Genomic DNA, 26643 nt, shown 5'->3' with positions numbered 1-26643 from the left:
TAGCTTTTCTCTCCGGAGCAAAGGAGGATGTGAGGTGATTTGATAGATGTGTACAAGATGATAAGATGCATAGTGGATAGCCAGAGAGTTTTTCCCAGGGCCAGGGCAGAAATAGCTAATACAAAGGGACCATGATTTTAAGGTATGGTAACTGGAGGGATGATGTCAGGGGTATTTTTTTTAATGCAGAGAGTTGGGGTGTGGGATGCACTGCCAGGGGTGGTGGTAGAGGAAGATACATTAGGGACATTTAAGAGACTCTTAGGTACGTGGATGATAGAAAAATGGAGGGCTATGTGGAAGGGAAGGGTTAAGCCTGATTTATACTTCTGTGTCAACTCGACGCCATAAGGACTGCATTGCCGGAATCCCTATGCAGAGCCGATGTGGATCCCTGCGCCAGAGTCTGACGCGCACCTCTCCCAAAATGTCACTGCGCGTCACAGCAACGCAGACCGCAACAACTGTGATTGGTCCGCTTGGTAGCATCGCATTTCCTCCTACGCTGCAATAGCTTCCCATTGGACGACTGAAGGGCAGGGAAGGAACTCTGGCTGCAATGCTTTCCATAAAGCTTTACAGACCTCCGAAATTATGGAGGACACATTTTGCTTTTACGAAAAAAGTGGCTTGCTTTAAACTTGTTCACCCCAAGAAAGACTACCATCACCATGAAGCCTTGCGCGGGCAGGTGTGTGCGCATGCGCGACGTGCCGAATTGCAGAGCAACGCAGACACACCAACACACAAGTATAAATGCTCACAACGTGCGTTGGTCACTTGCGTAGGTTACGGCGTCGAGTTGACGCACAAGTATAAATCAGGCTTTAGATGGATCTTAGAGTAAGTTAAAGGTACGCATAACATTGTGGGCCGAAGGGTCTGTATTGCGCTATAATGTTCTATGTTCCATCATCCATTGCAATGGAAGTCACAGCTGTGGAAGGAATTTGCATGCTGCAAGTAAACTGCTAGATGACCCTGCAAATCCTCTCACTATTTCACATGAATCACAAAGGGTTGAGTGTTAAGTACCAGCCACTCCTTGACTACCCAGCAAGCAAGGCAGCTCACCTTAAAGACACACACAGACATTGCCATTACCTGCCTAAGGCTCCTGTCTGGCATCGGTTTTCTTCATGGATGGACTGTCCCATTCTAAGGAAGGAAACAGCATTGTAAACATTAGCTTACGGCTCAGGTTTAATCTTGTAAGAGAAATCCAAGATGAACACATTGTGCTTAGTGGTTCCTGAACAGACTGAGCTCTCAAAAAGCTGCTGAATAGATGCAAGTAGTAGGCAGATTATGAACTTCACCAAATGTCAGATTTTGACATGTAAATTGTTGCTCACCACACAGAAGATCCTGTTCAACCAAGGACTGGTTTAAACCTGTACCTGAATATTTAACGTAAAAGCAACAGAAGCATATCAGCAGTAAATGAACCTGTCTCACCAAGGGCTTGATTTATAAGAACAACTCCTACATTGAGGAGATTGTGAGACCAGACGTGCACATAAATATTGCTCCACTACTTCAAAAGGTTGTGGGCATTGGGTTTCTTGTACATAACAGAATCCCTATGAAACTCTTTCCCAGAACTTGGACGGTGGTTTATTTTTCTTGGTGTATGACCCTAGGGATAAACATTCCATGAACATGCTTTCTGACCACATGACATTGTGACCTGCATGCAGCTTTTTGCAGAAGAACTCCTGTCTGTGAGTGCTGCTGCTTCAATCCATGAAAGCAAATAGTTCTAAGGTGAGACAGATGGTTGCTACATAACTGATATGTACAATTGGTCTTTAAATTGAAAAGAGGTGGAAGGAATGTACAGGCAAATCCTTTGAACACTATTTTAAGAAACAAATCAAAGGAAATTGCACAGTAAGTAATATATACAGTATATTTAAATCACTAGGGGTGAGAGTGAACTCAGATAGGGCAAATTCAACATGTTTTCAAGGACAATAAAATTATGTACTGGATTCCAGTTAATTGGGACACATCAGGAGTAATGCAATTTCACCCAATTAAGTGGCTGCCCCAATTAGCTGAATTTCATGGAAGTAGTTAAAAAGGTATAAAACAAAACATAATACCAACTATGTAACAAGTTATGCATTTAAGTGAAACTCAGAACAAATTAGAACACTATCAATACTACTGCAGTACTACAACTCGGTATTAGTTCCTAATAGTTATTAAAGGAGGAATTCATCCAGTGTACCCTGCAGTTCTCTTGATTGAATGTAAATAAACAAAATCAGCACAGACACCCAGTGCAGATAATGAACTACAGTGCTTTTGATGATAGCATCTTCCAAATCTTCACTTACATTGCAACATTCAAGATGATTGTCGATACCTTCAAATTTTTCCTAGCTCCTATGTAGTGAAATTGTTTTATCTCCACTCCCAACCGTTTTTGCATCTCCAAGCCAGAATGCTTGAAACCGTAGTGAGTAAAACAGTTTTGAATTGTCTCACTGTTTATTTTTCACCTATCAGTGACAAAAATCACTGCTTTTTGAACACAGACACACACAATTGACACTATTTAAAAGATTCTCCAACCCTTTACCTTTCCCACCCATCTGGCTTCACTATTATCTTCTAGCTAGTCCTCCTTCACCTCCCCCCACCTGCTTATTCTGGTGTCTCCTCTCTTTTTTTCCAGTCCTGAAGAAGATTCTTGGTCTGAAATGTCAACTGTTTATTCATTTCCACAGATGCTGCCAGACCTGCTGAGTTCCTTCAGTATTTTGTGTGTGTTGCTCTGGATTTCCAGCATCTGCAGAATCTCTTGTGTTTACTATTTAAAAACTATTCACTGTCAGTACAGTGTAGTGTCTAACGGCCACACAAATATATGTGACTGATGCTTTGGCAGAAGTCTCCAATTATGTGGCATAGTGTCCCAAATAAGTGAAAGAATTCCTGGCTATTTTCCTGATTAGTTTTTGTTTTTTTTTATAAAGAGTTGTCCCAAATAAGCAGCTGCCCCAATTAACCAGTTCCCCAATAACCAGATTCTACTGTACATTAGAATGGAAAATTTTGCAATGAGAAGGACAAATATAGTAATTGGTTACAATGGCCTTATTTGTACATTATTAGGTTATTGGGAGGGAGCAAAGCACACATTGGGAATTAGAGTTTAAAAGGTCAGTTAAAAATGATGAACAATATCATTATTGGTAGTACACAATCATATTAGGAACACCTGACTTTTAGAATAGAAAGCCTGTATGGGGTGAAGGAAAGAGCATAAATTCCTAGTCTCCATTTGCTCCTTCCCTGAAGGTACAAATCCACAATGGTGAAAGTTTTGGCAAACTTCGGCAAAATTTCCTAGTGCCATATCTAGGTCTGTGGCCATTGTTCAAGAGCAAACCTGCAAGGCTGGTAGATGGCAGACCAGCTTGCAATGAAAAATTGATCTGCACCGCACAGTAATATGTCAATGTTTACTCTTTGCTCTTTGAGGAGGGATGATAGTTGCTTCCATTTTAACAATTTAATTTTATAATTTAATATGACAAAACATTTCAAAATTGAAGTTATAAAGCCCAGCACAATGTATTCCAATGTTGTACTTCCAGGAATTAGGTTCTTTATTCACATTTAGTCATGTCAAGAGGGTTGGTTGGGAAAATTTTATTTTAGTGGAAAGTTTATGTTGTAAAACATGATCACACATAATTAACTCTACAGCAAATACTATCTATTCTAATTACAGAGTTCTAATTTCCACTCGAACAAGGTTTTCCAAATGAAGTCCTCTGATCTGGCTGATTATACATAACAAAACCTAATGATTACTGGAAGAATTACATTGGAATAAACTGATGTGCTGTCTGACAGGGAGGGATAAGTATTTGAATAACTGAGGTATTTAGCTAATAAGACTTTTATTTCACATTAGCAGAGTCACTCATTTGAACCCCAGGTACTTTTAAATTCTCAGAGATATACAGTAGAGTTAAAGAGTGAAATGTTTCTCCTGTGTTGCTGATGTCAGTGTTAGGCTAGGGCATGAAGGGTAGCGAAATCTACTTTATTTGCCTTGGCCCACAGTACAATTTCCAGTTTGCTGCATTCTGTGGCAGAAACTCCAGATTTGAAGGAGGCCATCACTAATTTGGTGTAATTTTAATTTACTCTGTTGAATGCAGTACTCTAAATGTGATCTAACTAGAACTGTTGAGCTACAACATTGTCATGTGGCTCTTGAATTCAGTACCATGACTAACGAAGGCCAACACGTAATACATTTTTTTAACTATCACTTTGAGGGATCTATTGACATACACCCCAAGATCCCTCTGTTCCTCCACGCTGCTCACAATCCTGCCGATCATTCCATACTCTGCCCTTAAATTCAACCTTCCAAAGTGAAACACTTCACTTTTCTGGATTGAACTGCACCTGTCACCTTTCAGCCCATCTCTGCATCCTATCAAAGTCCTGTTGTAACTTACGACAACATTGTACACCTTCCAAAACATCACAACCCTTCATGTCATCTGCACACTTACTAACCCACCCATCTGCTTCCTCATCCAAGTTATTTATAAAAATCACAAAGAGCAAATCCCAGACGTCTGCAGAACACCACAGGTCACTAGTCTCCAGGCAGAACATGCTCCATCTGCTACCACCCTCTGCCTTCTCTGGGCAAACCAATTCTGAATCCATGCAGCCAAGTTTCCCAGGATCCCATGCCTCCTGACTTTCTGAATGATCCTATCATAGGAATACTTGTCAAACTCCTTCCTGAAATCCATACACACCATATCCAAATATAAGGGGTTTCATCTTTTATGTTACTGCAAAGGCTAACAAAATGGCTTCTTTGTTATGTTATAATTAAAATGACCTTTCTGTTATAACAACTGCTGAGAAAGCACTCTCTCTAGTAGCTTGTTTGGGTTATAAAGAGAATTATATTCATTTGCTAACCAATTGGGATAGATGTTATTCTTTCTTGTGTGTCTGTAAGCTATTGTTCGCAGGCTTTGAGGGAGAAGGCGCGATGGGGACAGAGAGAGGAGACGCGATGCTATAAGCTGGCCAATGGGACGGCCCCTGAGCAGGAGTCCGAGGACCAGGGTCTTCGGTGAGGAGAGGAGATGAGGACGGACTGGTGTGGAGCGTCTGGTTGACCACCGTGGTTGGTCCCAGGTGGCTGGAGGGGATTGAATTATGGAAAAAAGATTCTGTTAATTGAGCTCCAACTGTTGTGCTTAAAGTGGTTGAACTTTAATAAGTTTGGCACCTTTTATTTTCCTTTTATATTTTATCTCTATTAATTACATAGTTCCAGTAAGATCTATAAGGTGTAATCATTTAATCGCATATGGTGTTTTGTCTGTTATTTGGTGGGGTGGGGTACATCACACGGCATCCACGCAAACTTGATTACCCAGTTTGGCGGGGCCGAAGGCTGCTCCCTCTAGTCGAAAGCAAGTTGAGCGAGCCTAAGGCTTACCAGGGGCTACACAAATTTAAACCTTGTTACCATGGTTTGCACTTTTTATTTTGAATTAACTAAAAGTGGCCTTAATCTATTGGCTAGAATTAATCAGTTATGAATAATTCAAACATACATAAGGAGAGCATTTAATGGAGCAGTAAGTGGGTATATTACTTTTCACCTAGTGCATAATAAAATGTTTGGCTTTCCCCTCAAAGGCTGAAGAAATTTGGATAGCAAATCCTCCACATGTATTTTTTGGGAATGAATGTAGAGCGCAGAACAATACTGTTATTGGCTTTACAATAGAATATGATTCTAAGCAATCTTAAGTACACTTGTTATGGGAAATAGAATATTTCCCATTGGCATAAGGAATCTACTTCAGAAAGCATATATTCTGGGTCAGGACAGAAGTCAATATATTTTTCATTTTACCTTCCTCTGAGTTGATATAAGGCATAAAATATGCAAAGCCCCAGCCAGGATGATTATAAAATTTGTGTTTTTGAGTCCTACAAATGATTTATGTCCATTTGATCACTGAGATTCAAAAAAAAAAAGCTATCCAGTCAGGGGCTAATCAGGACACTAATAAGGAGGAAAAACCAGGGTAAGATTTACACACTGAATGGCAGGGCTCTGAGGACTCTAGTGGTACAAAGGGACCTGGTAATACAGATCTATAATTCCTTGAAAGTGGTGTCACAGGTAAACAGGGTACCAACGAGGGCTTTTGGCACATTGGCCTTCATAAATCAGTGCACTGACTACAGGAGATTGGATGTTATGTTGAAGTTGTACAAGATGTTGATGAGGCTGAATTAAGAGTATTTTGGGCATTTTGGTAATCTACCTTTAGGAAAGATGTTAATAAGATTGAAAGAGTGCAGAAAAAAATTACAAAGATAACTCCAGGATTTGAAGATTTTTTACTTTTACATTTACTTTATACTTTATTGTCACCAAACAATTGATACTAGAACGTACAATCATCACAGCGATATTTGATTCTGTGCTTCCCACTCCCTGGATCACAAATATTAAATATTAAAAATAGTAAAAATTAGTAAATATTAAAAATTTAAATTATAAATCATAAATAGAAAAATGGATAGTAAGGTAGTGCACAAAAATGGAGAGGCAGGTCTGGATATTTGGAGGGTACGGCCCAGATCCGGGTCAGGATCCGTTCAGCAGTCTTATCACAGTTGGAAAGAAGCTGTTCCCAAATCTGGCCGTATGAGTCTTCAAGTTCCTGAGCCTTCTCCCGGAGGGAAGAGAGACAAAAAGTGCGTTGGCTGGGTGGTTCGTGCCCTTGATTATCCTGGCAGCACTGCTCCGACAGCGTGCGATGTAAAGTGAGTCCACGGACGGAAGATTGGTTTGCGTGATGTGCTGTGTTCGCGATCTTCTGCAGCTTCTTTCAGTCTTGGACAGGACAACTTCCATACCAGGTTGTTATGCACCCTAGAAGAATGCTTTCTACGGTGCACCTATAAAAATTAGTGAGGGTTTTAGGGGACAGGCCAAATTTCTTTAGTTTTCTCAGGAAGTAAGGCGCTGGTGGGCCACCTTGGCAGTGAACTCTGCTGGGTTGGACCAAGTCAGGTCATTTGTGATATTGACCCTGAGGAACTTAAAGCTTTTGACCTGTTCCACTTGTGCACCACCGATGTACAGTGTAAATCCTGGGTTAAAAGGAAAGATTAAACAGATTAGGACTTCATTCTTTGGACTGCAGGAGAATGAAGGGAGATCTTAAAGAGATATCAGAATCAGGTTTATTATAACTGCCATGTGGCATGAAATTTGTTAACATAGCAGCAGCAGTTCAATGCAAGACATAATCTAGCAGAGAGAGAAAAAGAATAATAATAATAAATAAAATAAAACATAATAAATAAACAAGTAAATCAATTATGTACATTGAATAGATATAAAAATGTGCAAAAACAGAAGTATTGTATATTAAAAACATGCGATAGTGTTCATGACTTCAATGTTCATTTAGGAATCGGATGGCAGAGGGGAAGAAGCTGTTCCTGAATCGCTGAGTGTGTGCCTTCAGGCTTCTGTACTTCCTACCTGATGGTGACAGTGAGAAAAGGACATGCCCTGGGTGCTGGAGGTCCTTAATAATGGACGCTGTCTTTCTGAGACACCGCTCCATAAGGATGTCCTGGGTATTTTGTAGGCTGGTGCCCAAGATGGAGCTGACTATATTTACAACCCTCTGCAGCTTCTTTCGGTCCTGTGCTGTAGCCCCTCCATACCAGACAGTGATGCAGCCTGTCAGAATGCTCTCCATGGTACAACTATAGAAGTTTTTGAGTGTATTTGTTGACATGCCAAATCTCTTCAAACTCCTAATAAAGTACAGCCGCTATTTTGCCTTCTTTATAACTACATCGATATGTTGGGACCAGGTTAGATCCTCAGAGATCTTGACACCGAGGAACTTGAAGCTGCTCACTCTCTCTACTTCTGATCCCTCTATGAGAATTGGTATGTTTTCCTTCATCTTACCCTTCCTGAAGTCCACAATCAGCTCTTTCATCTTACTGACGTTGAGTGCCAGGTTGTTGCTGTGGCACCACTCCACTAGTTGGCATATCTCACTCCTGTATGCCCTCTCGTCACCACCTGAGATTCTACCAACAATGGTTGTACCATCAGCAAATTTATAGATGGTATTTGAGCTATGCCTAGCCACACAGTCATGTGTATACTCAATAGAGCAGTGTGCTAAGCACGCACCCCTGAGGTATTCCAGTGTTGATCGCCAGTGAGGAGGATATATTATCACCAATCCACACAGATTGTGGTCTTCTGGTTAGGAAGTCGAGGATCCAATTGCAGAGGGAGGTACAGAGGTCCAGGTTCTGCAACTTCTCAATCAGGATTGTGGTAATGATGGTATTAAATGCTGAGCTATAGTCGATGAACAGCATCCTGACGTAGGTGTTTGTGTTGTCTAGGTGGTCTAAAGCCGTGTGGAGAGCTATTGAGATTGTGTCTGCCGTTGACCTATTGTGGCGATAGGCAAATTGCAATGGGTCCAGGTCCTTACTGAGGCAAGAGTTCAGTCTAGTCATGACCATCCTCTCAAAGCATTTCATCACTCTCGATGTGAGTGCTACCAGTCGATAGTCATTAAGGCAGCCCACATTATTCTTCTTAGGCACTGGTATAACTGTTGCCTTCTTGAAGCAATATATGCATGTATAGGGTGAATGCATGCAGGAATTTTCCCCTTAAGTTGGGTGAGACTACAACTGGAAGTCACAGATTCAGAGTGAAAGCTCACATCAATGGTTCTGGGTTTGAGAGGATAAACAGCTTCAAGTTCCTCGGCATCCACTTCACCGAAGACCTCACACGGTCTATACACACCAGCTGTGTGGTGAAAAAGTGCACAACAGCGTCTCTTTCACCTCAGACGGTTGAGGAAGTTTGGTACAGGCCCCCAGATCCTAAGAACTTTCCACAGGGGCACAATTGAGAGCATCCTGACTGGCTGCATCACTGCCTGGTATGGGAACCGTACCTCCCTTATTCACAGGACTCTGCAGAGAGTGGTGCAGACAGCCCAGGGCATCTGTAGTTGTGAACTTCGCATGATTTGGGACATTTACAAATACAACTGTGTAAAAAGGGCCCGTAGGATCACTGGGGACCCAAGTCATCCTGACCACAATCTATTCCAGCTGCTACCATCCAGGAAGCGGTACTGCAGCATAAAAGCCAGGACCAGTAGGCTCCAGGGCAGCTTCTTCCACCAGGCCATCAGACTGATTAACTCATGCTGATTTGAGTGTATTCTATATTACATTGACTGTTCTATTTATTATAAATTATTATAAATTACTATGATTGGACATGGCACATTTAGATAGAGACGTAACATAAAGATTTTTACTCCTCATGTATGTGAAGGATGTAAGAAATAAAGTCAATTCAGTATTCAAGGGGAATCTGAAGGGAAACTTCTCACTCAGAGGGTGGTGTGTGTGGAATGAACTTCCAGTGGAATTTGTAGATGAGAGTTCAGTTGTAAAAAGTACAGAAATTTAGATAGGTACATGAGAAAAGGAGTTTGGAGGAATATGGCCCAGGTGCAGATAGATAAGACTAGGCAAGAGATCTGGTTGGTATGAACTAGATGGGCCAAAGGGCCTGTTTCTGTTCAGTGATATTCTATGACTCTATCTTCCAATGCTTTGGCAGAAATGATCAAGAGTCATAGAGTCGTAGAAAAATACAGCACAGAAACAGGCCCTTCAGCCCATCTAGTCCATGCTGAACTATTTAAATTGCCTACTCCCATTGCCCTGCACTGTGACCATAGCTCTCCATATCCCTACCACCCATGTGCCTATCCAAAGTTCTTTTAAATGTTGTTCTAGTTGTTTTCTTACACAACCTCAGTGGAAAAGTCCTGCTTGCATTTACCCTATCTATATACTTAAGAAAAGAAATAGGAGCAGGAGTAGGCTATATGAACCATCGAGCCTGTCCCACCATTTAATAAGATGATGGCTGATTTGTCTGTAAACTCAGTTCCATCCACCTGCTTTTTCCCCATAATCCTTAATTCCCCTACTTACGTAAAAATCTATCTAACTGCATCTTAAGTATACTTCGTGAAGAAGCCTCAACTGTTTCCCTGGGCAGAGAGTTCCACAGATTCACCATTCTCCGGGAAAAACAGTTTCTCCTCATCTCCGTCCTAAATCTTCTCCCCTGAATCGTGAGGCAATGTCCCCTAGTTCTAGTCTCACCTACCAAAGGAAACAACTTTCCTGACGAAGGGTCTCGGCCTGAAACGTCGACTGCACCTCTTCCTACAGATGCTGCCTGGCCTTCTGCTGTCACCAGCAACTTCGATGTGTGTTGCTTGAATTTCCAGCATCTGCAGAATTCCTGTTGTTTCCTGCCTCTATCTTATCTATCCCTTCCCAAATCTTGTTTATTTCTATAAGATCCCTTCTCATTCTTCTGAACTCCAGAGAGTATAATCCCTGGCGACTCAATCTCTCCCCATAGGTTAACCCCTTCATCCTTGGAATCAACCTGGTGAACCTCCTCTGTACTGACTATTAAATCTCTCAGTCTTCTACGATCCAAGGAATAAAGTTCTAATCTATTCAATATTTCTTTATAACTCAGGTCCTTCTGACCCAGCAACATCCTTGTAAATTTACTTGTACTCTTTTAGCCTTATTTACATCTTTCCCATAGGTAGGTGACTAAAACTGCATACAATACTCCAAATTAGGCTTCACCAATGTCTTATACAATTTCGACATAACATCCCAACTTCTGTACTCAGTACTTTGATTTATGAAGGCCAGTCAGCCAATAGCTTCCATAACGACCCCATCTACCTGTGACACCACTTTCAATGAATTAGGAACCTATAATCCCAGGTTCCCTTCTTCTATCATACTCCTAAGTACTTTAGCGTTCATCGTATCCTGATTGGACCTTCCGCAGTGCAACAGCTCGCACATGTCAGTATTAATTCCATCTGCCATTTCTCAGTCCATTTTTCCAGCCGGTGCAGATCCTTCTGCAAGCCAGGACAGCCTTCCTCATCGTCCACATGCCTAAATTCAGGCTGAAATAATTTACCCAATTATTGTGATGGTTATGTAATATAAGTGACTGAAAGTATCAAGTGCTACACAACAGGAACAAATCTTGTTGCCTAAACACATGTGCACATTAGCTTTTAAAATAAGGCGGTATTACAGTCTTTACATTGCTCAGAATTTGTAGCAAACTAGGCTCTTAGTTTTGGGTGCTTGGTCTTTTCCCATACTTATAAACTATAGAGCACAAAGGAAATTGTTCAGCCTATAATGGCTGTGTTGACCAATTAGAATTGTCATCTGATTAGTTCCACATTCCTTTATTTCTTTCCCCTTCGTCTCACATGTTTTTTTCCAAATATTTATCCATCATGGAAATATCTGACTGTATCTTCTTTCACCACACATTCCAGGTCATGACAGCTCACAATAAAAAAAATTCTTAATTCACTCTGCTTCTTTTCATGATTTCCTTTAAACTTGTGTCCTCTGGATATTAATCTTGATGTCAGGGAAAGCAGTCCATCAAAACATTTAACAATTCAAACATGTTTGTTAAATTTCTCCTGAATATCCCCTTAAGAATCCACCATTTCTAGTCTGACCATGTAGCTGAACTCCCTCATCTTCACTACATACTAGGAAATCTTTTCTGTACCTCTTCCAAGGCCTTGACATTGTTCCGGAAATGTGATGAATAGAATTGGCACAATATTCTATCTAACTAGTGAATTCAATCAAGGTTCAGTATAACAATCTTCCTTTTGTAATTGATGTTTTTATTTATAAAATTATGAATCCTTTACGAGACTTGTTACACATGTCTGGGCAACACTGAAGCTCTGTTAAGCTAAGCTCGCCAGGTCATTCTGTTTAAATGTTTTCATTTCTTTTAAAGCAAATTTTATCTAAAAGTCTTGGTAAAAATGTGAATTACATCAGTAAGTGATGCAAGCAAGCCCACTGAATAGGTTAAGGAAAGGATGTTAATTCTACATCTTTTACAAATTCCAAACTATTCATAAAGTATATTCTCCACCTTGTCCTCTGTTTCACTAACTTAACCAAGCACCTTCCTCTTATGTCAAGGACTTCACACCAGAATTTACCTTTCTTGGACACTCCTTCTAGCCCCTTCAATTAACTTTCTAATTTGGAAATGATTTTGTAACATTGACTATGCCCTTTTCATTCTTTCCCACATTAAGTCCAACCTATTTTCCTCTCTCTCCTGTTGCTATCATAGTTATACGACCTTCCAATTCAGTTTTGTAAGCTTTCAAATGCCTTTCTCCGTTTTCTTCATTCTAATTGCATCTACTCTGACGACATCACTTCCACATCAGGTTCCCATTCCGGTTCCGACATGTTGATCCAGGCCTCCTTTTGTGTCAATATGAGGGCAATCTCAGAGTGGTGGAGGAGGAACCTGATGTTGTGAGCACTGATTTCTCCTTCTGCTGAACAAAATTCTCCCCCCACCCCACCTTCCTCTATTTTCCACTCTATTCTTTTACTTCTTTTCACCTGCCAATTCCTTTCCCCCTGGGTCCTCTCCTTTGTCCTATTGTCCTCTCTCCTCTCCTATCAGATTCTTTCTTCTCATGCCCATGACTTTTCCCATCCACCCGGCTTCTCCAATCTCCTTCCAGCCAGCCTCTTTCTCTCCCCCCTACCGGTTCTAAAGATGGGTCTCGGCACGAAACGTCGACTGTTTACTCTTTTCCATAGATTGCTGGACCAAAATCTAGGAACCTTCTACCCAAGGGAACTGTGGGGAAGCCTTCACTCTTCAAACTGCAATGTTCCACGAAGCAGGCAAGTCAACATCATCTTCTGAAACTAAGGATAAAGAAGGTTGGCTCTGCTGTGATATGGGTATCCTGAGAATGGATTGTAGGTGATTCAGTATCTATCAAAAATTATTTCAACATGAGAAAATGTGCTGATGCTGGAAATCAAAGCAAAACACACAAAATACTGGAGGAACTCAGCAGACCAGGAAGCATCTCTGGAAAAGAGTAAGCAGCTGGTGCTTTGGGCTGAGACCATATCCTGATGAAGGGTCTCGGCCCGAAATGTTGACTGTTTACCCTTTTCCATAGATGCTGCCTGGCTTGCGGAGTTCCTCCTGCACTTTGGGTACGTTGCTGAAAAATGAACTATTTTTTATTCCTCCTTTCCTCTTCCCCCTCTTAATAATGTCAAGATCTTGCTGCATACTGGTATGGACTGTTTCATTTGTTAAGGAGTTGCATATGGAATTGAATGTAGCACAATAATCAGTAAAATCCTCACTTCTGGTGAGTAATGAAGATTTTTGGGCCAAGGACATTTCTCTTTGAAACTTCTGCAGTGATGATATGCAACCCAGAATACTGATCTTTAGCATTCACTTTCAACTCCTTTGTCAGTAACAATTGCAACAGCTAGAATGCTTTTCCATTGACACTTTAATTCTATGGGAGTCCTTAATGTCAATCATAGCCAAATCCTGCCTTGGTGCCATGGGCAGTCACTCTTCGCTCACCTCTGTAAAACAACCTTTTGGTTCATGTTTGGACCAAGGCTGTGATGAAGTTTGGAACTACAACATCCTAATGAAGCCCAAACTGGGTAGTGCTGAAAAGTTTATTGATCAGTGCCACAGAAAGCAATGTCAATGGCACCTTTCACCATAATGTGATTGACTTTGAGGAGACTGATTTGATTTGTCTAGCGTGTTGTAAACAGGACATAACTGGGCAATTCCACACATTGTCAGATAGATGACAGATTTGAAACTATACTGGAACAGTTGTTACAATGTGAAAGGATTAGATTCAATGGGTTGAATGGCCTTATTCTGCTCCTATATCTTATATCTTACTTATAGTTCTGGAGGACAGATTTTTAATACTAGAGGTGAGGTGTTCTCTGCACTCTGCCATTTCATGAAATTACACAATATTGTGGAAGTCAATCTCCATATAATAAACTGATTAGAAAGGCTGGCTCTGGAAAAGAGGAAACAGCCGATACACTGGAGGCTGTGGTAGAACATAGGACCCCAAAGAAAATCCTGGCAATTCTGGACAATGTCTCTCACCCTCTGCACACTGCTTTGGCTGAACAGAGGAGCACTTTTAGTCATAGACTAAGACAACTGCACTTCTCCAAAGAGCGCTATATGAGGCCATTCTTTCTATATATATAATCATATATTTCTCTCAGTTAAAATGAGTCAACCTATAGCCGGAGAAGTGATGACCTCCTCCTGTTAGACTGTTTGAGGCAACTTATTTTTTCTTTTCAAATCTTTTTATTGTTATATTATACAGGAAAAATAACATGAGTACATTGAAGTAACAACATTTACAATGCCTCAAAAAACATTATCTTAAAGATTGAAAAAAAAATTTTGTGATAACAAAAAAAACCTACTAAGCAGAAAAGTGAGAGAAAAAAAAAAGAACCCATTAGGTGTACAACCCCAGAGCCATGCGTCATACAAAAAGCTTCTAAAAATAAACATCAAACCGCCAGCAAAAAAAGAAAATATACTAAAAAATTTACAATTAGATCGTTTTTTGATAGGATCGATTCTATTATTTTACCTTTTATTTGGAATAATAAAAGACCAAGAATTAGTAAATGTCCTTTACAAAAATTGAAAAATGATGGAGGTTTTGCTTTGCCTCATCTAAGAATGTATTATTGGGCTGTTAATGTGCGATATATGACTTTTTGGTTATACTGGGTTAATAAGAGTGATTGGCCAATTTGGGTAGACCTGGAACTGAAAGTTGTAAAACAGTTTTATTTAACCTCGTTATTGGGAGCTCCTTTACCTATGCAATTAGTTAAAGTTGTTAATTTAAACCTATATCCTGTGATTAAGTATTCTTTACAAATTTGGCTCCAATTCCGCAACTTTTTTAATCTTAAAAAATTTAAACTTTGTAGTTTAATTTACTGAAATTACTTTTTTAAGCCTTCTTTGAGTGATCCAATTTTTTTACTTTGGAAAAATAAAGGTATTAATTCTTTTTCTGAGTGCTACTGGTACTGTGTAACTCAGTGCTACCTGTCGCATGGTCAGGTGGTCGGCGACTAAACCAGCTCCTCCATCAGGCTTGCCTGGTGAGGAGAGTGGCTAGACACTCTGCAGGATGAAAAACAAGACCTGTCAAAGGGCGGGTGAACCCTCTCTTAGGGTCAACGGATCATCAAATGGTGTGGTCGGATCTATGTCTATCAATCAAACCTCCACGCAGACTGAATGCTGCCAAATCACCCAAAAAGCTGAACACCACCAAACTGAAACATCATGAGTGTGCTGATGCCCTGAAATCCTCTATGGAAACTGCTCTTAGCAGACTGGTTGAGAATCCACCAGACGATATGACTGAGCACTGGAATGCTTTCAAAGAAATGGTCTACAGCGCTGCCCAGGACACCTTGGTGAAAGTCTAGCGCCAGCATTGGGACTGGTTTGATGAGAGAATCAATCTGTGCAAGACCTTCTAGGAGCTAAGGCAGCTGCACACCAGGCTCTTCTTCGACACCCAAACTCAAGTTCCAAAAAATGTGCCTTTTTGAGTGCAAAATCAACATTGCAGAGGCAGCTCAATGAAAAACCAGTGGTGGGCAAACAAGGCCAAGGAGCTACAAGTCTTCACTGACTGTAATGACTCAAGAAGCTTCTATGAAGCAATCGAGGTTGTTTATGGTCCATCAAAACAAGGCACCTCACAACTCCTGAGCAAGGACAGTACCTCCTTCTTCACTGAGAAGTCAGAGCACCTGAAAAGACGGCAAGAACACTTCCATGAGCAGCTGAACAGTCTAGGAATCATCACCGATGAAGCACTGGGCAGAGTACACCCTCGACCCATACTGTTTGAGCTAGATGCTCCCCCTACTCTTCATGAGGTCATCAAAGCCATCAAACAGCTAAAACCCAACAAAGCACCGGGGCCTGACAGTATTGCAGCCAAGATCTACCAGTATAGTGGTCACACACTGACATCATGCCTGCACCAGCTGTTCACAAAGTTGTGGGGAGCTGCAGAACTACTACAAGATTTCAAAGACGCAATCATGACCATTTACAAGAACAAGGGAGACAAGAGAGACTGCAACAATTACTGTGGCATCTCTCTTCTGTCAGTTGTAGGAAAATGCCTCGCGAAGATCATCCTTAGACGCTTGATGTCCAACATTAGTGACAACATCCTTCTAGAAAGCCAGTGTGGTTTTCCAACAGGCCGTAATACGGTGGACATGATCTTTTCACTGAGGCAGCTCCAAGAGAAATGTGTTGAGCAGCGGAGAAGTCTCTATGTCACAGTTGTTGATCTAACCAAAGCGTTTGATACTGTTGGTAGAGATTGCCTGTGGATGTCATGGTCCGGATCGGGGTCCCTTTAAATTTAGCTTGTTTATGTTACGATCTGGACCGTTGATTCCCTGTTTTCCCGTGTCCCTCGACTTTGGTGATTAGAGGCAATTAACACTCGGCTGAACCGGTAGTTTATAGTCTCCGGCTTTCAGCTGTTCGGTGCGGGAGCATCTGCAAAGTCATCTAAGGTACGGTGTGCCGATGTCATCTGGCCGGAGCAAGCCTAGTCTCTGCCAAAGTGAGTGCCGGTAATTCACCTCTCCTCACTGGAGCAACCCTGTCCAGTTACCTCGCCAAAGCAAGCCTGCAAAGTTTCCTCACTGAGGTGGGTCCGTCAGTTAACCTGCCAGAGGTTATCAAGAGCCGCTGTCTACTGTTCCCGGGCCGAGTCGAGAGCTCGCCACTACCCGGAGGCTCCAAGTCAAATCCTGGCCCTGGCGGCATTCAAGTACCAAGGTCAAGTCCTGACCCTGGCTGCGTTCTAGCACCAAGTCAAGTCCTGGCCCTGGCGGCATTCAAGCACCAAGTCAAGTCCTGGTCCTGGCGGCATTCAAGCACCAAGTCAAATCCTGGCCCTGGCGGTCTGTGATTCCTGTCCTATGCCCTTGTCTGAATCTCTTCTCTGCCCCTCTCGCCTCCAGCCCGCCTGCACTTTAGTCTAGTTCCATCACCGGAGCTAGATAGGTACTGTCTGGTGTTCATTCATGTTGGTCTTGTCTTGTCTGGTCCTCGCCTCCGTGGGGTAAGTCAGGCCGTCTTGCCATTGCCCCATGGAGGGTCAAGGGTCCCAGCCCTATGTACTGTACCCAAGGAGGGGTCCCGGCTCTCTGTTCTGTGTGTGAGTCCCGGCCCTATGTCCTGTACCCAAGGAGGGTTTCCTGACTCTGTGTTCTGTGTATGTGTTCATGGTTCCATGTACCTGCTCCCCAAGAACGAGGCTCTGTGTCCCCATGTTCCTCCTCTCCTTAGACCATGTCATGTCCTTGCCTGGTTCTGGGGTCTGAGCCCAAGGCAAGACCCAGGTACTGGGTCCTTGCCCAGTCACTGGCTCGGAGTCCATACCCTAGCCTCTTCATGTCTCCTGTAGTTCTGGGAGCCGATTCTGAGACCAAGCCCAGACCCTTGGTCCCAGCCTAGTCGTAGTCCTGAGTCCTTGTCCAGTTGGCTATTTCCTGCTCCTCCATTGCTCTCCTGGTATTGAACAATAAACTAAATCTAAGTAACCTCACAAGATGTGTCTTGCATTTGGGTCCACCCTTGCTCCCAGTGCCCCCCCCCAGTGTGACAGTGGAAGGTCCTACCAAAATTTGGTTGCCCCCACACCTAACCAACATCATCCATCAGTTCCACAAAGGCATGGAAAGCCGCATCAATATGTGTGGTGAGTTGTCAGACCCGTTTTCCATCAGCAACGATGCAAAACAAGGTTGTGTTCTGGCTCCTACTCTGTTTGGACTATTCTTCGCTGCTGTTCTTCAAGATGCCACATCAGACCTGAAGTTAGCGGTCTTCCTACAAACGAGGGCTGATTGCAGGCTCCTCAACCTCGCAAGATTGAGAGCAAAACCAGAAGTCGGGGACATTGTGGCACATGAGCTACAGTTTGCTGATGACTGTGCACTGGTTGCCCGCTCTCTCGAAGACTTACAGGAGATCACCAGTCGCTTTGCCAGTGCAGCCAAAAGCTTTGGACTGACAATCAGCCTGAAAAAGACAGAAGTTTTGTACCAAGCAGCTCCTGGCTCAAGCTACGAAGAACCAACTGTCCTCATTGATGACATTCATCTCAATGCTGTTAACAAGTTTTGCTGCCTGGGCAGCATAATAACATCCTCAGCTTCTCTGGATGTAGAGATTGAGTCAAGAACCAGAAAAAGCCTGCTTTGCCTTTGGTCAGCTGAAAGATCGAGTCTGGTCACAGAACATCAGGTTGGCCACCAAGTGCAAGGAATACAGGGTCGTTGTCATATCAACCTTGTTATATAGATGGGAGACATGGTGCCCTTATCAGAGACACTTACACCAGCTTGACCAACTGCAGCAGATCACCTACGTTCTCTGAAGAAGATCACCTTGCGAGACAAGCTCTCCAATACTGAGGTCCTCTCTCAAGAGGAATGCCAGCAGTTTCAACCTTGGTGATATCAGCCCAACTGTGCTGGGTAGGACATGTTGTCAGAATGCCTGACGGAAGACTGCCCAAGGACATTTTGTACAGCCAACTGTCCAGAGGTACCCAAAAACGAGGAGGCCAGCGACTACGGTACAAGGATGTTCTGCACAGGAACCTCAAGAAAGCTGATATTGCCCCATCAACATGGGAGGATCTGGCTCAAGGTCACTCACAGGGGATGGATTATCCATCAGAAAAGGTGTGGATGCTGCTGAGAACTAGCTCAACGAGGCAAAAGAGGAAAGGCACAGGAAGCGCCACAACAGAGCTTCTGCCCCTGCTGTCCCTCCAGGCCTCACCTGCCAAGTATGCGGGAAGCAGTGCCTGTCAAGGATCGGCCTGTACAGCCACTACAGGCCGCACATACTAAACCCCACTAACTGACTGAAAGGAACCATCATCATCCTATGGGATGGATACCCAGAGAGAGAGAGAGAGAGAGAGAGAGAGAGAGAGAGATTATATCAGATTAACTTCCACAAAAATCTCAAGTGAAAGCTGGGGTCGATCATCTTCTAGAACATAGTACAGCACTGCACAGTACAGGCCCTTCGGCCCACAATGTTGTGCTGACCCTTAAACCCTGCCTCCCATATAACCCCCCACCTTAAATTCCTCCATATACCAAATTTGGCTGAACAAATTTATGAATGCTGTGCAGATTACCTTTGAACATGCTTATAACAACACAGAACTTATCCTAATATCCTATTAGTTGATTTAGTACATGCCATCTCTGAGCAAAGGAAACCAACAAGTCCCATTCTCCCTTGTCTTATTCCTCTAACATCTTGCATTCTGTACCCCTCAGATACTGATCACCTCATTCCTTCTGATTCTTTTTACCATTTATCACAGAGGCAAATTAGAGCAGCCTGTTACCACAACAGCACAGTTTTGGGACATGGGAGGAAACCTAGAGCTCCCTGAGGAAATTGGTGAAAATTGCACGCAGAGAGCATGTGACGTCATACCTCAACCCGGGTTTCTGCAGCTGACAGGCAGCAGGTCAAACCACTGCACTACCTTGACAGAGTGCAAGGTCCTCAAATTACAACACTAAACTAAAGATAGAGCAGTATATAAATTCATGAAGATGGTGCCACGACGCAGCTCGCAGCGACCTCTCCGGTGGTGATGTCTGTTATTTGTCAAGTGGGGTGCCATGCACAATCCTGATTTGATGGAGACGGACATGAGAGCATGGAGGAACATATGGTGAAACTTCTGAAATGCCTGCTTCACTGCTGCTGCTGCTGTGTGGTTCGGAATCTCCGGAGGAGAAGGCCCTGAGTCCTCGGCTTTGCTTGTTGCTCGGCGGCCAGGGTGGAGTCAAAACGCTTGGCAGAGGATGGTGCTCGGAGAGGCTGTGTTGGAGGGTCTGATCGGAGGCTCGAAGTTTTCGGACGGACTCTGAGTCCGCTGCGGTCGGGTGCTTCCAATGGTGCTGCATCGGCGAGTTGGTGGCGCTTGGAGGTTCATGGTAGGGAGAGTTTCTCCCTTCTGCCGCCTGCGTGAGATGATGAGGCTATCGGGACTCTGAGACTTTTTTTAACCATGCCTATGGTCTGCTCTTTATCAAATTATGGTATTGCTTTGCACTGTTGTAACTATACGTTATAATTACATGGTTTTGTCAGTTTTAGTGTTGGTTTGTCCTGTGTTTTCTTGTGATATCATTTTGGAGGAATGTTGTATCATTTTTTAATGCATGCATTTCTAAATGACAATAAACAGAAACGGAACTGAACTGAAAGAACATGGAGTAAATACTAATATTCTCAGAAAAATTCAGAAAATATGCTTGTTCAGGATTACAGCTGACTGCCAACAGATCTAAAACTACAAAAAATGAAACTCTTCAGATTATGAGAAGCAATGAGATGCAGATGAATTATCTGTAAAAGATATATAAAATGAATTGACAAAAGCAAGGTGCACGCATTCACCCGGAACAATAAATCAAACTTGCAATAACAACAGCAGCAGCAATGTTTCAATGTATATAAATGCTAATGGACAAAACGAGAGTAAGCCACCACAGCAGTCCCACACTTACAAATCTCACAGACTGCTGGCAGCCACAAGGAGCCTTATGGTAATGATTTTGTACATTACAGTATGCATTCCATAGCAGAATAGGCAGCCAAAAGGTCTGACACAAGAAAAAAAACACAACTGGTAAATATTTTCTAAATGACCCCAGACTTCGAGCAATACAAGCTCATCTCTTCTTCTTGCTGCCTGGAGAAATAAGATGGTGCTGCAAAGATGAAAATATATTTGCATCCCCTTTACCTTCCAAATGGATGAGAATGTACAAATCATGTCTCCTGCAGCAACCATTTGGATTTAGCTGGATGTTCCAATCTTCAAAATAAACACGGTATAAACAAGAGGAAATGGACTGGAAAAAAACACATTGTGAAAGTTGCTTTTTCACATACCCATTTCTCAGGATGTGGGCACTGCTGGTAAGGCTGGCAGTTATTTAGCGCGCATGCGCCAGTCGTGCATGCAGCCTGGTACAGCCGTTCCGATCTATTCTTACTTTCTTCTTCTTACTTTTTAATTTACGTTATTTTTTTGTATTTTTTTCTCACGGTTAACACGTCGAAGCTGCACCCTCTCTAACATGCTGGTAAAGAGAGTTTTATTTGGGTTTTCTTTAGCGCTGGAAATGGTTACATCCCGACATGCGGGATAGAAGCAAGGTCGCATTTTGTATTCCATGGACCAGCAAGTGCTGGCCAGTTTAGCGAGCAGAGCGGCGGACACCCCTGCTGAAATCCGGAGGAAAACACACAGAGGATGCAGAGGGGGATCACAAAGCCGAGGAAAGAAGACTGGGTCAAGACAACAGAGACTTTTGGAGAAGAGGAGTTCGGTGGGTAATACCGTTCCGGCTGACCGGAAGTGCACTGAGAGTGGTAAGCGTAAAGGAGTTGGGTGTTTACTGTTCTGGCTAACAACAGATGGTGCAATCCGGGGCATATTACGATCGAGGAACGTGTTTGCAGACTGGATATTGAACTTTTTACTGTTGGACTTCGGCCACATTCCACCGTGATACAACATTTGGCGGCACGGGAGGTCGAACGTGCAGCTCCTCCCGTGGAGGGTCAGACACCCTGAGCCAAAAATACTGGCCCTGGACTTATTTTCCATCTGGCATAGTTTGCATTTTAGTGTTTGATTGTTGGAGTTTTATGTATTGCTATATTTACACTCTATTCTTGGTTTTAGCGGCTGTAACGAAACTAAATTTCCCTCGGGATTAATAAAGTATATCTGTCTATCTATTTATCTATTTCCCATCATTCAGTGTCCTGAAGAGAGTGATTTGCTAGGCCACTTGAAATAACAGTTGTATCACTGTTGGTTAGCAGACGCTTGCAGACTAGAATAGGTGAGGCTGGCAGGTGGGTATTTACAGCTCTGCAGTCGCTTCATTGCTCTCTTACAAAGACCAGCTGTTTATATTTAAATTCCAGATTATTAAATTAATTTTACAGCTGCCATCGTGGAATTTGAACTCAGGTCTCCGAGTTGTCAGTACAACCTCTGGTAACTCGGTAACTTAATCACTGCATCTTCACAACACCATCTTTTGATGCAGTTACATCATTTCATCACTGTTTAATAAAAATCACCTGCCGCAAAAAAAAATAACCACAACAACCTAAAGGCTTTCCAACTTCTGTCACAGCAAGAGATTACCAGGTGTTCAGAGGAAAGGATTCAAGATTTGTCAAAACCGCCATGAAAAAATGCAGCATGCCCACTGCTTGTCAGGAATTCCATGCCCACAATTATTCCGCGTGAAAAAGAAGCTTTCAGAGTGGTATTGAGAATATACAATTCATGTGTCAGGATCAAACAGATGTAAATGGTGGAAGGAATGGATAACTTCCCAAACTGCCCCATTTGTGGAAAATCCATGCTCCTACATTTATTGCAGGAACCACTTCAGAAGCAAGTCACACTCAATCCCAAAAGATTGACAAAGACAGAGAAGCAACTACCTATACGTTGCTGTCTTGCGAATGTTGCAGAATGACTTACCGCAAAATTCACACAGTACTGAAAGTGGTATTTATTACCGGCACAACTTAGCCTCACCTAGTGAATTATTGATCATGGATAACCATCTCTAGTATCTGAGCTCAAGAGTTCAGAAAGCAGCAACTAATTAACACCTTTAACATGGAATTACCTCCAAGGGTTTTGCAATGACCTTTGAATTTAGTTTTGTTTACACTTAGGCATCAGCCTTGCTACTGGGCCACAGGGTCTTGGGTTCAGGACTGTTGTAGGGCTGTGCACAATCCAGACTGTCACCTCGACGTCAGCAGTTCCGTACTGTTGAAGGTGCCAGGTAGCCTGACCTGGGTGAGCCTCTGAACTGAAGTTCCCAGGCCAGGTACTTGTTGAATACAGGGTGATCTCTCTCAATGTACTGGGCAATATTTCCTTCTAAACAAAATCATTACAAAATAGAGATTAATTGGTTATATTTTTCTCATGGACGTGTGTGGGCTTGTGCAATACACAGAACTATGCATCTGATCCATTTTTATGGCCTTTTTGTTTAGGAATCAGCTCCACCTGCTTGTATTTATTCTGAGCAAATCATATATAAAAGTGGTTTTAACCAGCAATCACATCTGGATGAAATGTGTGTTCATCAGGAGCTTGCCAGAATTCTTACACATTGCATTCTCTTGACACTTGTGCAATGTCTGTTGAGTGCCTTGTGGAGATACAAGTCATGCACCGAACATTTCCCTTAGCTGCAGGTAGACACTGATTGTTAATTGCTCATCCACAGAAAATCTGGAGGCCCTCACAAAGGGATCAGTAATGAGATGCCAATTAAAGGGTATGCATTATGATACCGATGATTTACACACAGCATCTCCCAGCCTTCGGTCAGCATTAGGGTAAATGATTCAACCATCCTCCCTTCACTGACCGAAGCCCCTTTATGTATCTCATTTCTGAAGTATGTTCTACGGTCTCTGGCCCCTTGATAAGCTCCCACCCCTCACTGATTTGGCACAGACCAGATGCAAAGGTAAGTACTGGGTCCCCTCCCCTATATACAGCTTTTTCTGTAGCTGTTCTCTGGCTGCCATAGATTGAGTTCTTTCAACACTAACTGAAAGCATGTAGGACAGTTTCTACCCTGCTTTTATAAGACTATTAAATAGTCTCCCAGTACAGTAAGTAGCACTTTTAATCTCACTATCTACCTTGTTATGATTTTGCACCTTATTGCTTAACTGCACTGCACATTCTTTGTAGCTGTACACTTTATCTGCGTTGCTATTGTTTTACCTCAATGCATTGTGTAATGATCTGATCTGTATAAACAGTATGCAAGACAAGCAATTCCGTGTACCTTAGTGCATGTGACACAAAACCAATTCCACTTCTCATTCAAAGATGGCAATGAACAGCAGCTGTAAGTTTCCTCACAGAAAACATTCAGTGCATGATTCCATTCTAGCATAGATTTTAACCATGTTTTGCACAATTTTGAAACAGTTCTCAGGGATCATTAGCACTATGCTCACCAGAGGATTCAAAAAAGACAGCTCACCTTGACTTTTCAGGAGCATTAAGCGATCAACAATAAACTCTGGTCTTGCTAATGGACCCAGATTCTTCTTCTTATCATGTCCACAGACAGTCTATACATGGCCCAGCCAGAACTGGACACATTTTTGCGCCGTGTTATTGAATTCAGCAAGCTCTGCAACAGTACAGGGTTCCTCTAGTGATGGGCATTGCAGGAGATGTTGCATAGTTTGTGGCTCAGTTCCACATTCACAAATTGTCGGGCTGGTTGTATATCCCCATTTGCTTAGTGACACCTTTGAACGACCTACACCAGTCCTAAGTCTGTTAAAGCACTTCCAGGTTGCCCAGTTGCAATTAGCTCCTGGGGGAAGGCTTTCATCCGGTGGAATTTCCATCATTGGGGGTTGTTTGAGACTGGTGAGCTGGTCTTTCCACAAGGCGATGTGGGATGGACCCAGATCCTAACAATGAATAGATAAAATATATTTAGCTCAGCAAAAGAACACAAAATCCAATTTCTAGGCAAGTTTTGGTTTTCACCATTTCTCTGTAATCGTGTAATGCCCTGGTTCGTATTTTTGCTGTTATGCTGTATGTATTTCATTTTTGGCAGTTCTGTAAAAGCAGTCTGTTCTGTTTTCATGCTTGTTTGGGTTACTGTTGAAGATCAGAGATGGGAAAAATGCGTGCCATCCAATTAGGATGGTCGGATTAAGGAGAGGTTTCTCGGGTGAGAGACACTAAGGTTGGGCTTGAAGCTTTTGTTCGAGAGGAGATGAAGAGAGAAGACGTTGGGGAAAACTGGTCATAGCGTACGATCCAGTGGAGGACCCGTTTGTTCGAGGTGGGTTGCGAGCGACGTTCGGAAGGTGGTGTGTGCTTTCGCGTTGACCAAGGGCCCGGCGCATGGGTGACAGAGAAGTTCAAGAGGAGTTCCAACTTGTGCACATTTGATTGATTAATTAAAATGGGCCCCTTTCTTTTTGTTATTCTTTACTAACCCTTCACTTAAGATTCATGAATACAATTCCTTTAATCATATACAGTGTATGGTCTGTTATTTCAAGGCATTAACTGATAACAGGGTAGCAAATTACACAGCATCCACACAAATCGGTATTTGGGGTGGGATCGAGTGTGCCTCAATCTCTTGAGTTTGGAGGTTGTCTTACCTGAACTTACGCAGCTGAGGAAACCAGGCTGTTTCAATGGTGACACGATTTCAAAAATACCTCAGTGATTATGATGCACATTTCAATATGATAATTAATTTAAATGCATTTTGTTCTTCTGGCATTCCTTTCATATTTAAGGAAAATGTTGCATGTACGTGCCACGGAAAACAAGGTGGATCAGTCATGTTTCTTTGGGTGGTGTTGCCTGGAAGAGGAACATTACACTCTGATGTTAATCTGCATACTTCCATTGGATGACATGAATCTCAACGTCATGCCAACTTTGAAAGTTTATAGCCTTGTTCAGTACCATCCTAATGAAAAGGATAAGAAGATGAATAAGCTTACGGCTGGAGGAATGATCTCAGTCTTCATCATAGCCAACTAGGTGAATATAGCTCTTTCCACATCAAAGAATGAAAGATGACATTATGTTTGTGAGCATGCTCCTGTAGGAGAGGCAAAGATGGTACGATAACCAAATCTCAGTTTATGAAAGAAGTGGAAAGTTGAGCAGAAATAGGAAAGAAATATATACTCTGTGGCCACTTTATTAGGTGCACCTGTACACCTGCAAATATCTAATCAGCCAATCATGTGGCAGCAACTCAATACACATGAACATGCCAACTTGGTCAAGAGGTTCAGTTGTTGTTCAGGCCAAACATCAGGATGGGGAAGAAACGTGATCTAAGTGATTCTGTTGGTGGAATGATTGTTGGTGCCAGACGGGGTGATTTGAGTATCTCAGATCTATTGGGACTTTCGTGCATGTCAGTCTTTAGAGTTTACAGAGACTGGTGCAAGAAACAAAAACACCAGTGAGCACCAGCTCTGTGGGCAAAAATGCCTGAGAGGTCAGAGGAGAATGGGCAAGCTGACAGGAAGGTGACAGTAACTCAAATAACCATGCATTACAAATGTGGTGTGCAGAGGAGCGGCTCTGGAAGCACAACACATTGAACCTTGAAGTGGATGGGCTACAACAGCAGAAGACCACACCAGCTTGCAATCTTGTACCTAATAAAGTGGCCACTGAGAGTATATCGGGCATAGGCACTTGGTTCCGAAAGAGTCAAAGAATCACAGAAACATACAGCATAGAAACAGGCCCTTAAGATCCATTTCATTTATTCCAATTGTGATGCCTCTCACCCTTGCTCTGGGAAAAAGTGTCTGCCTTTCCTGTCTATTTCTGTCATAGTTTTGTAGCCTCTATAACATCACCCCTCAGCCTTCTACAT

The 26643-nt window shown here is 42.6% G+C and overlaps 1 long non-coding RNA gene across 1 annotated transcript in view; it reads right to left on the bottom strand.

Moving 5' to 3' along the window:
* Window positions 1–25454, bottom strand: part of LOC140201908 (uncharacterized) — a 35300-nt gene extending 9846 nt beyond the window's left edge. The window contains exons 1-3 of the long non-coding RNA XR_011886984.1: window positions 25397–25454; window positions 24244–24685; window positions 1105–1158 (exon numbers count right to left, since the gene is read on the bottom strand). This is a non-coding gene — a long non-coding RNA (uncharacterized lncRNA). The remainder of the gene's footprint in view (window positions 1–1104; window positions 1159–24243; window positions 24686–25396) is intronic.
* Between the last annotated feature and the right edge of the window lie 1189 nt (window positions 25455–26643).

Source organism: Mobula birostris, chromosome 1 (assembly GCF_030028105.1).
Source record: "Mobula birostris isolate sMobBir1 chromosome 1, sMobBir1.hap1, whole genome shotgun sequence".
Taxonomy (NCBI): Eukaryota; Metazoa; Chordata; class Chondrichthyes; order Myliobatiformes; family Myliobatidae; genus Mobula; species Mobula birostris.
Note: the sequence above shows the minus strand (reverse complement) of the source record. Positions and strands in the feature narration are given on the sequence as shown.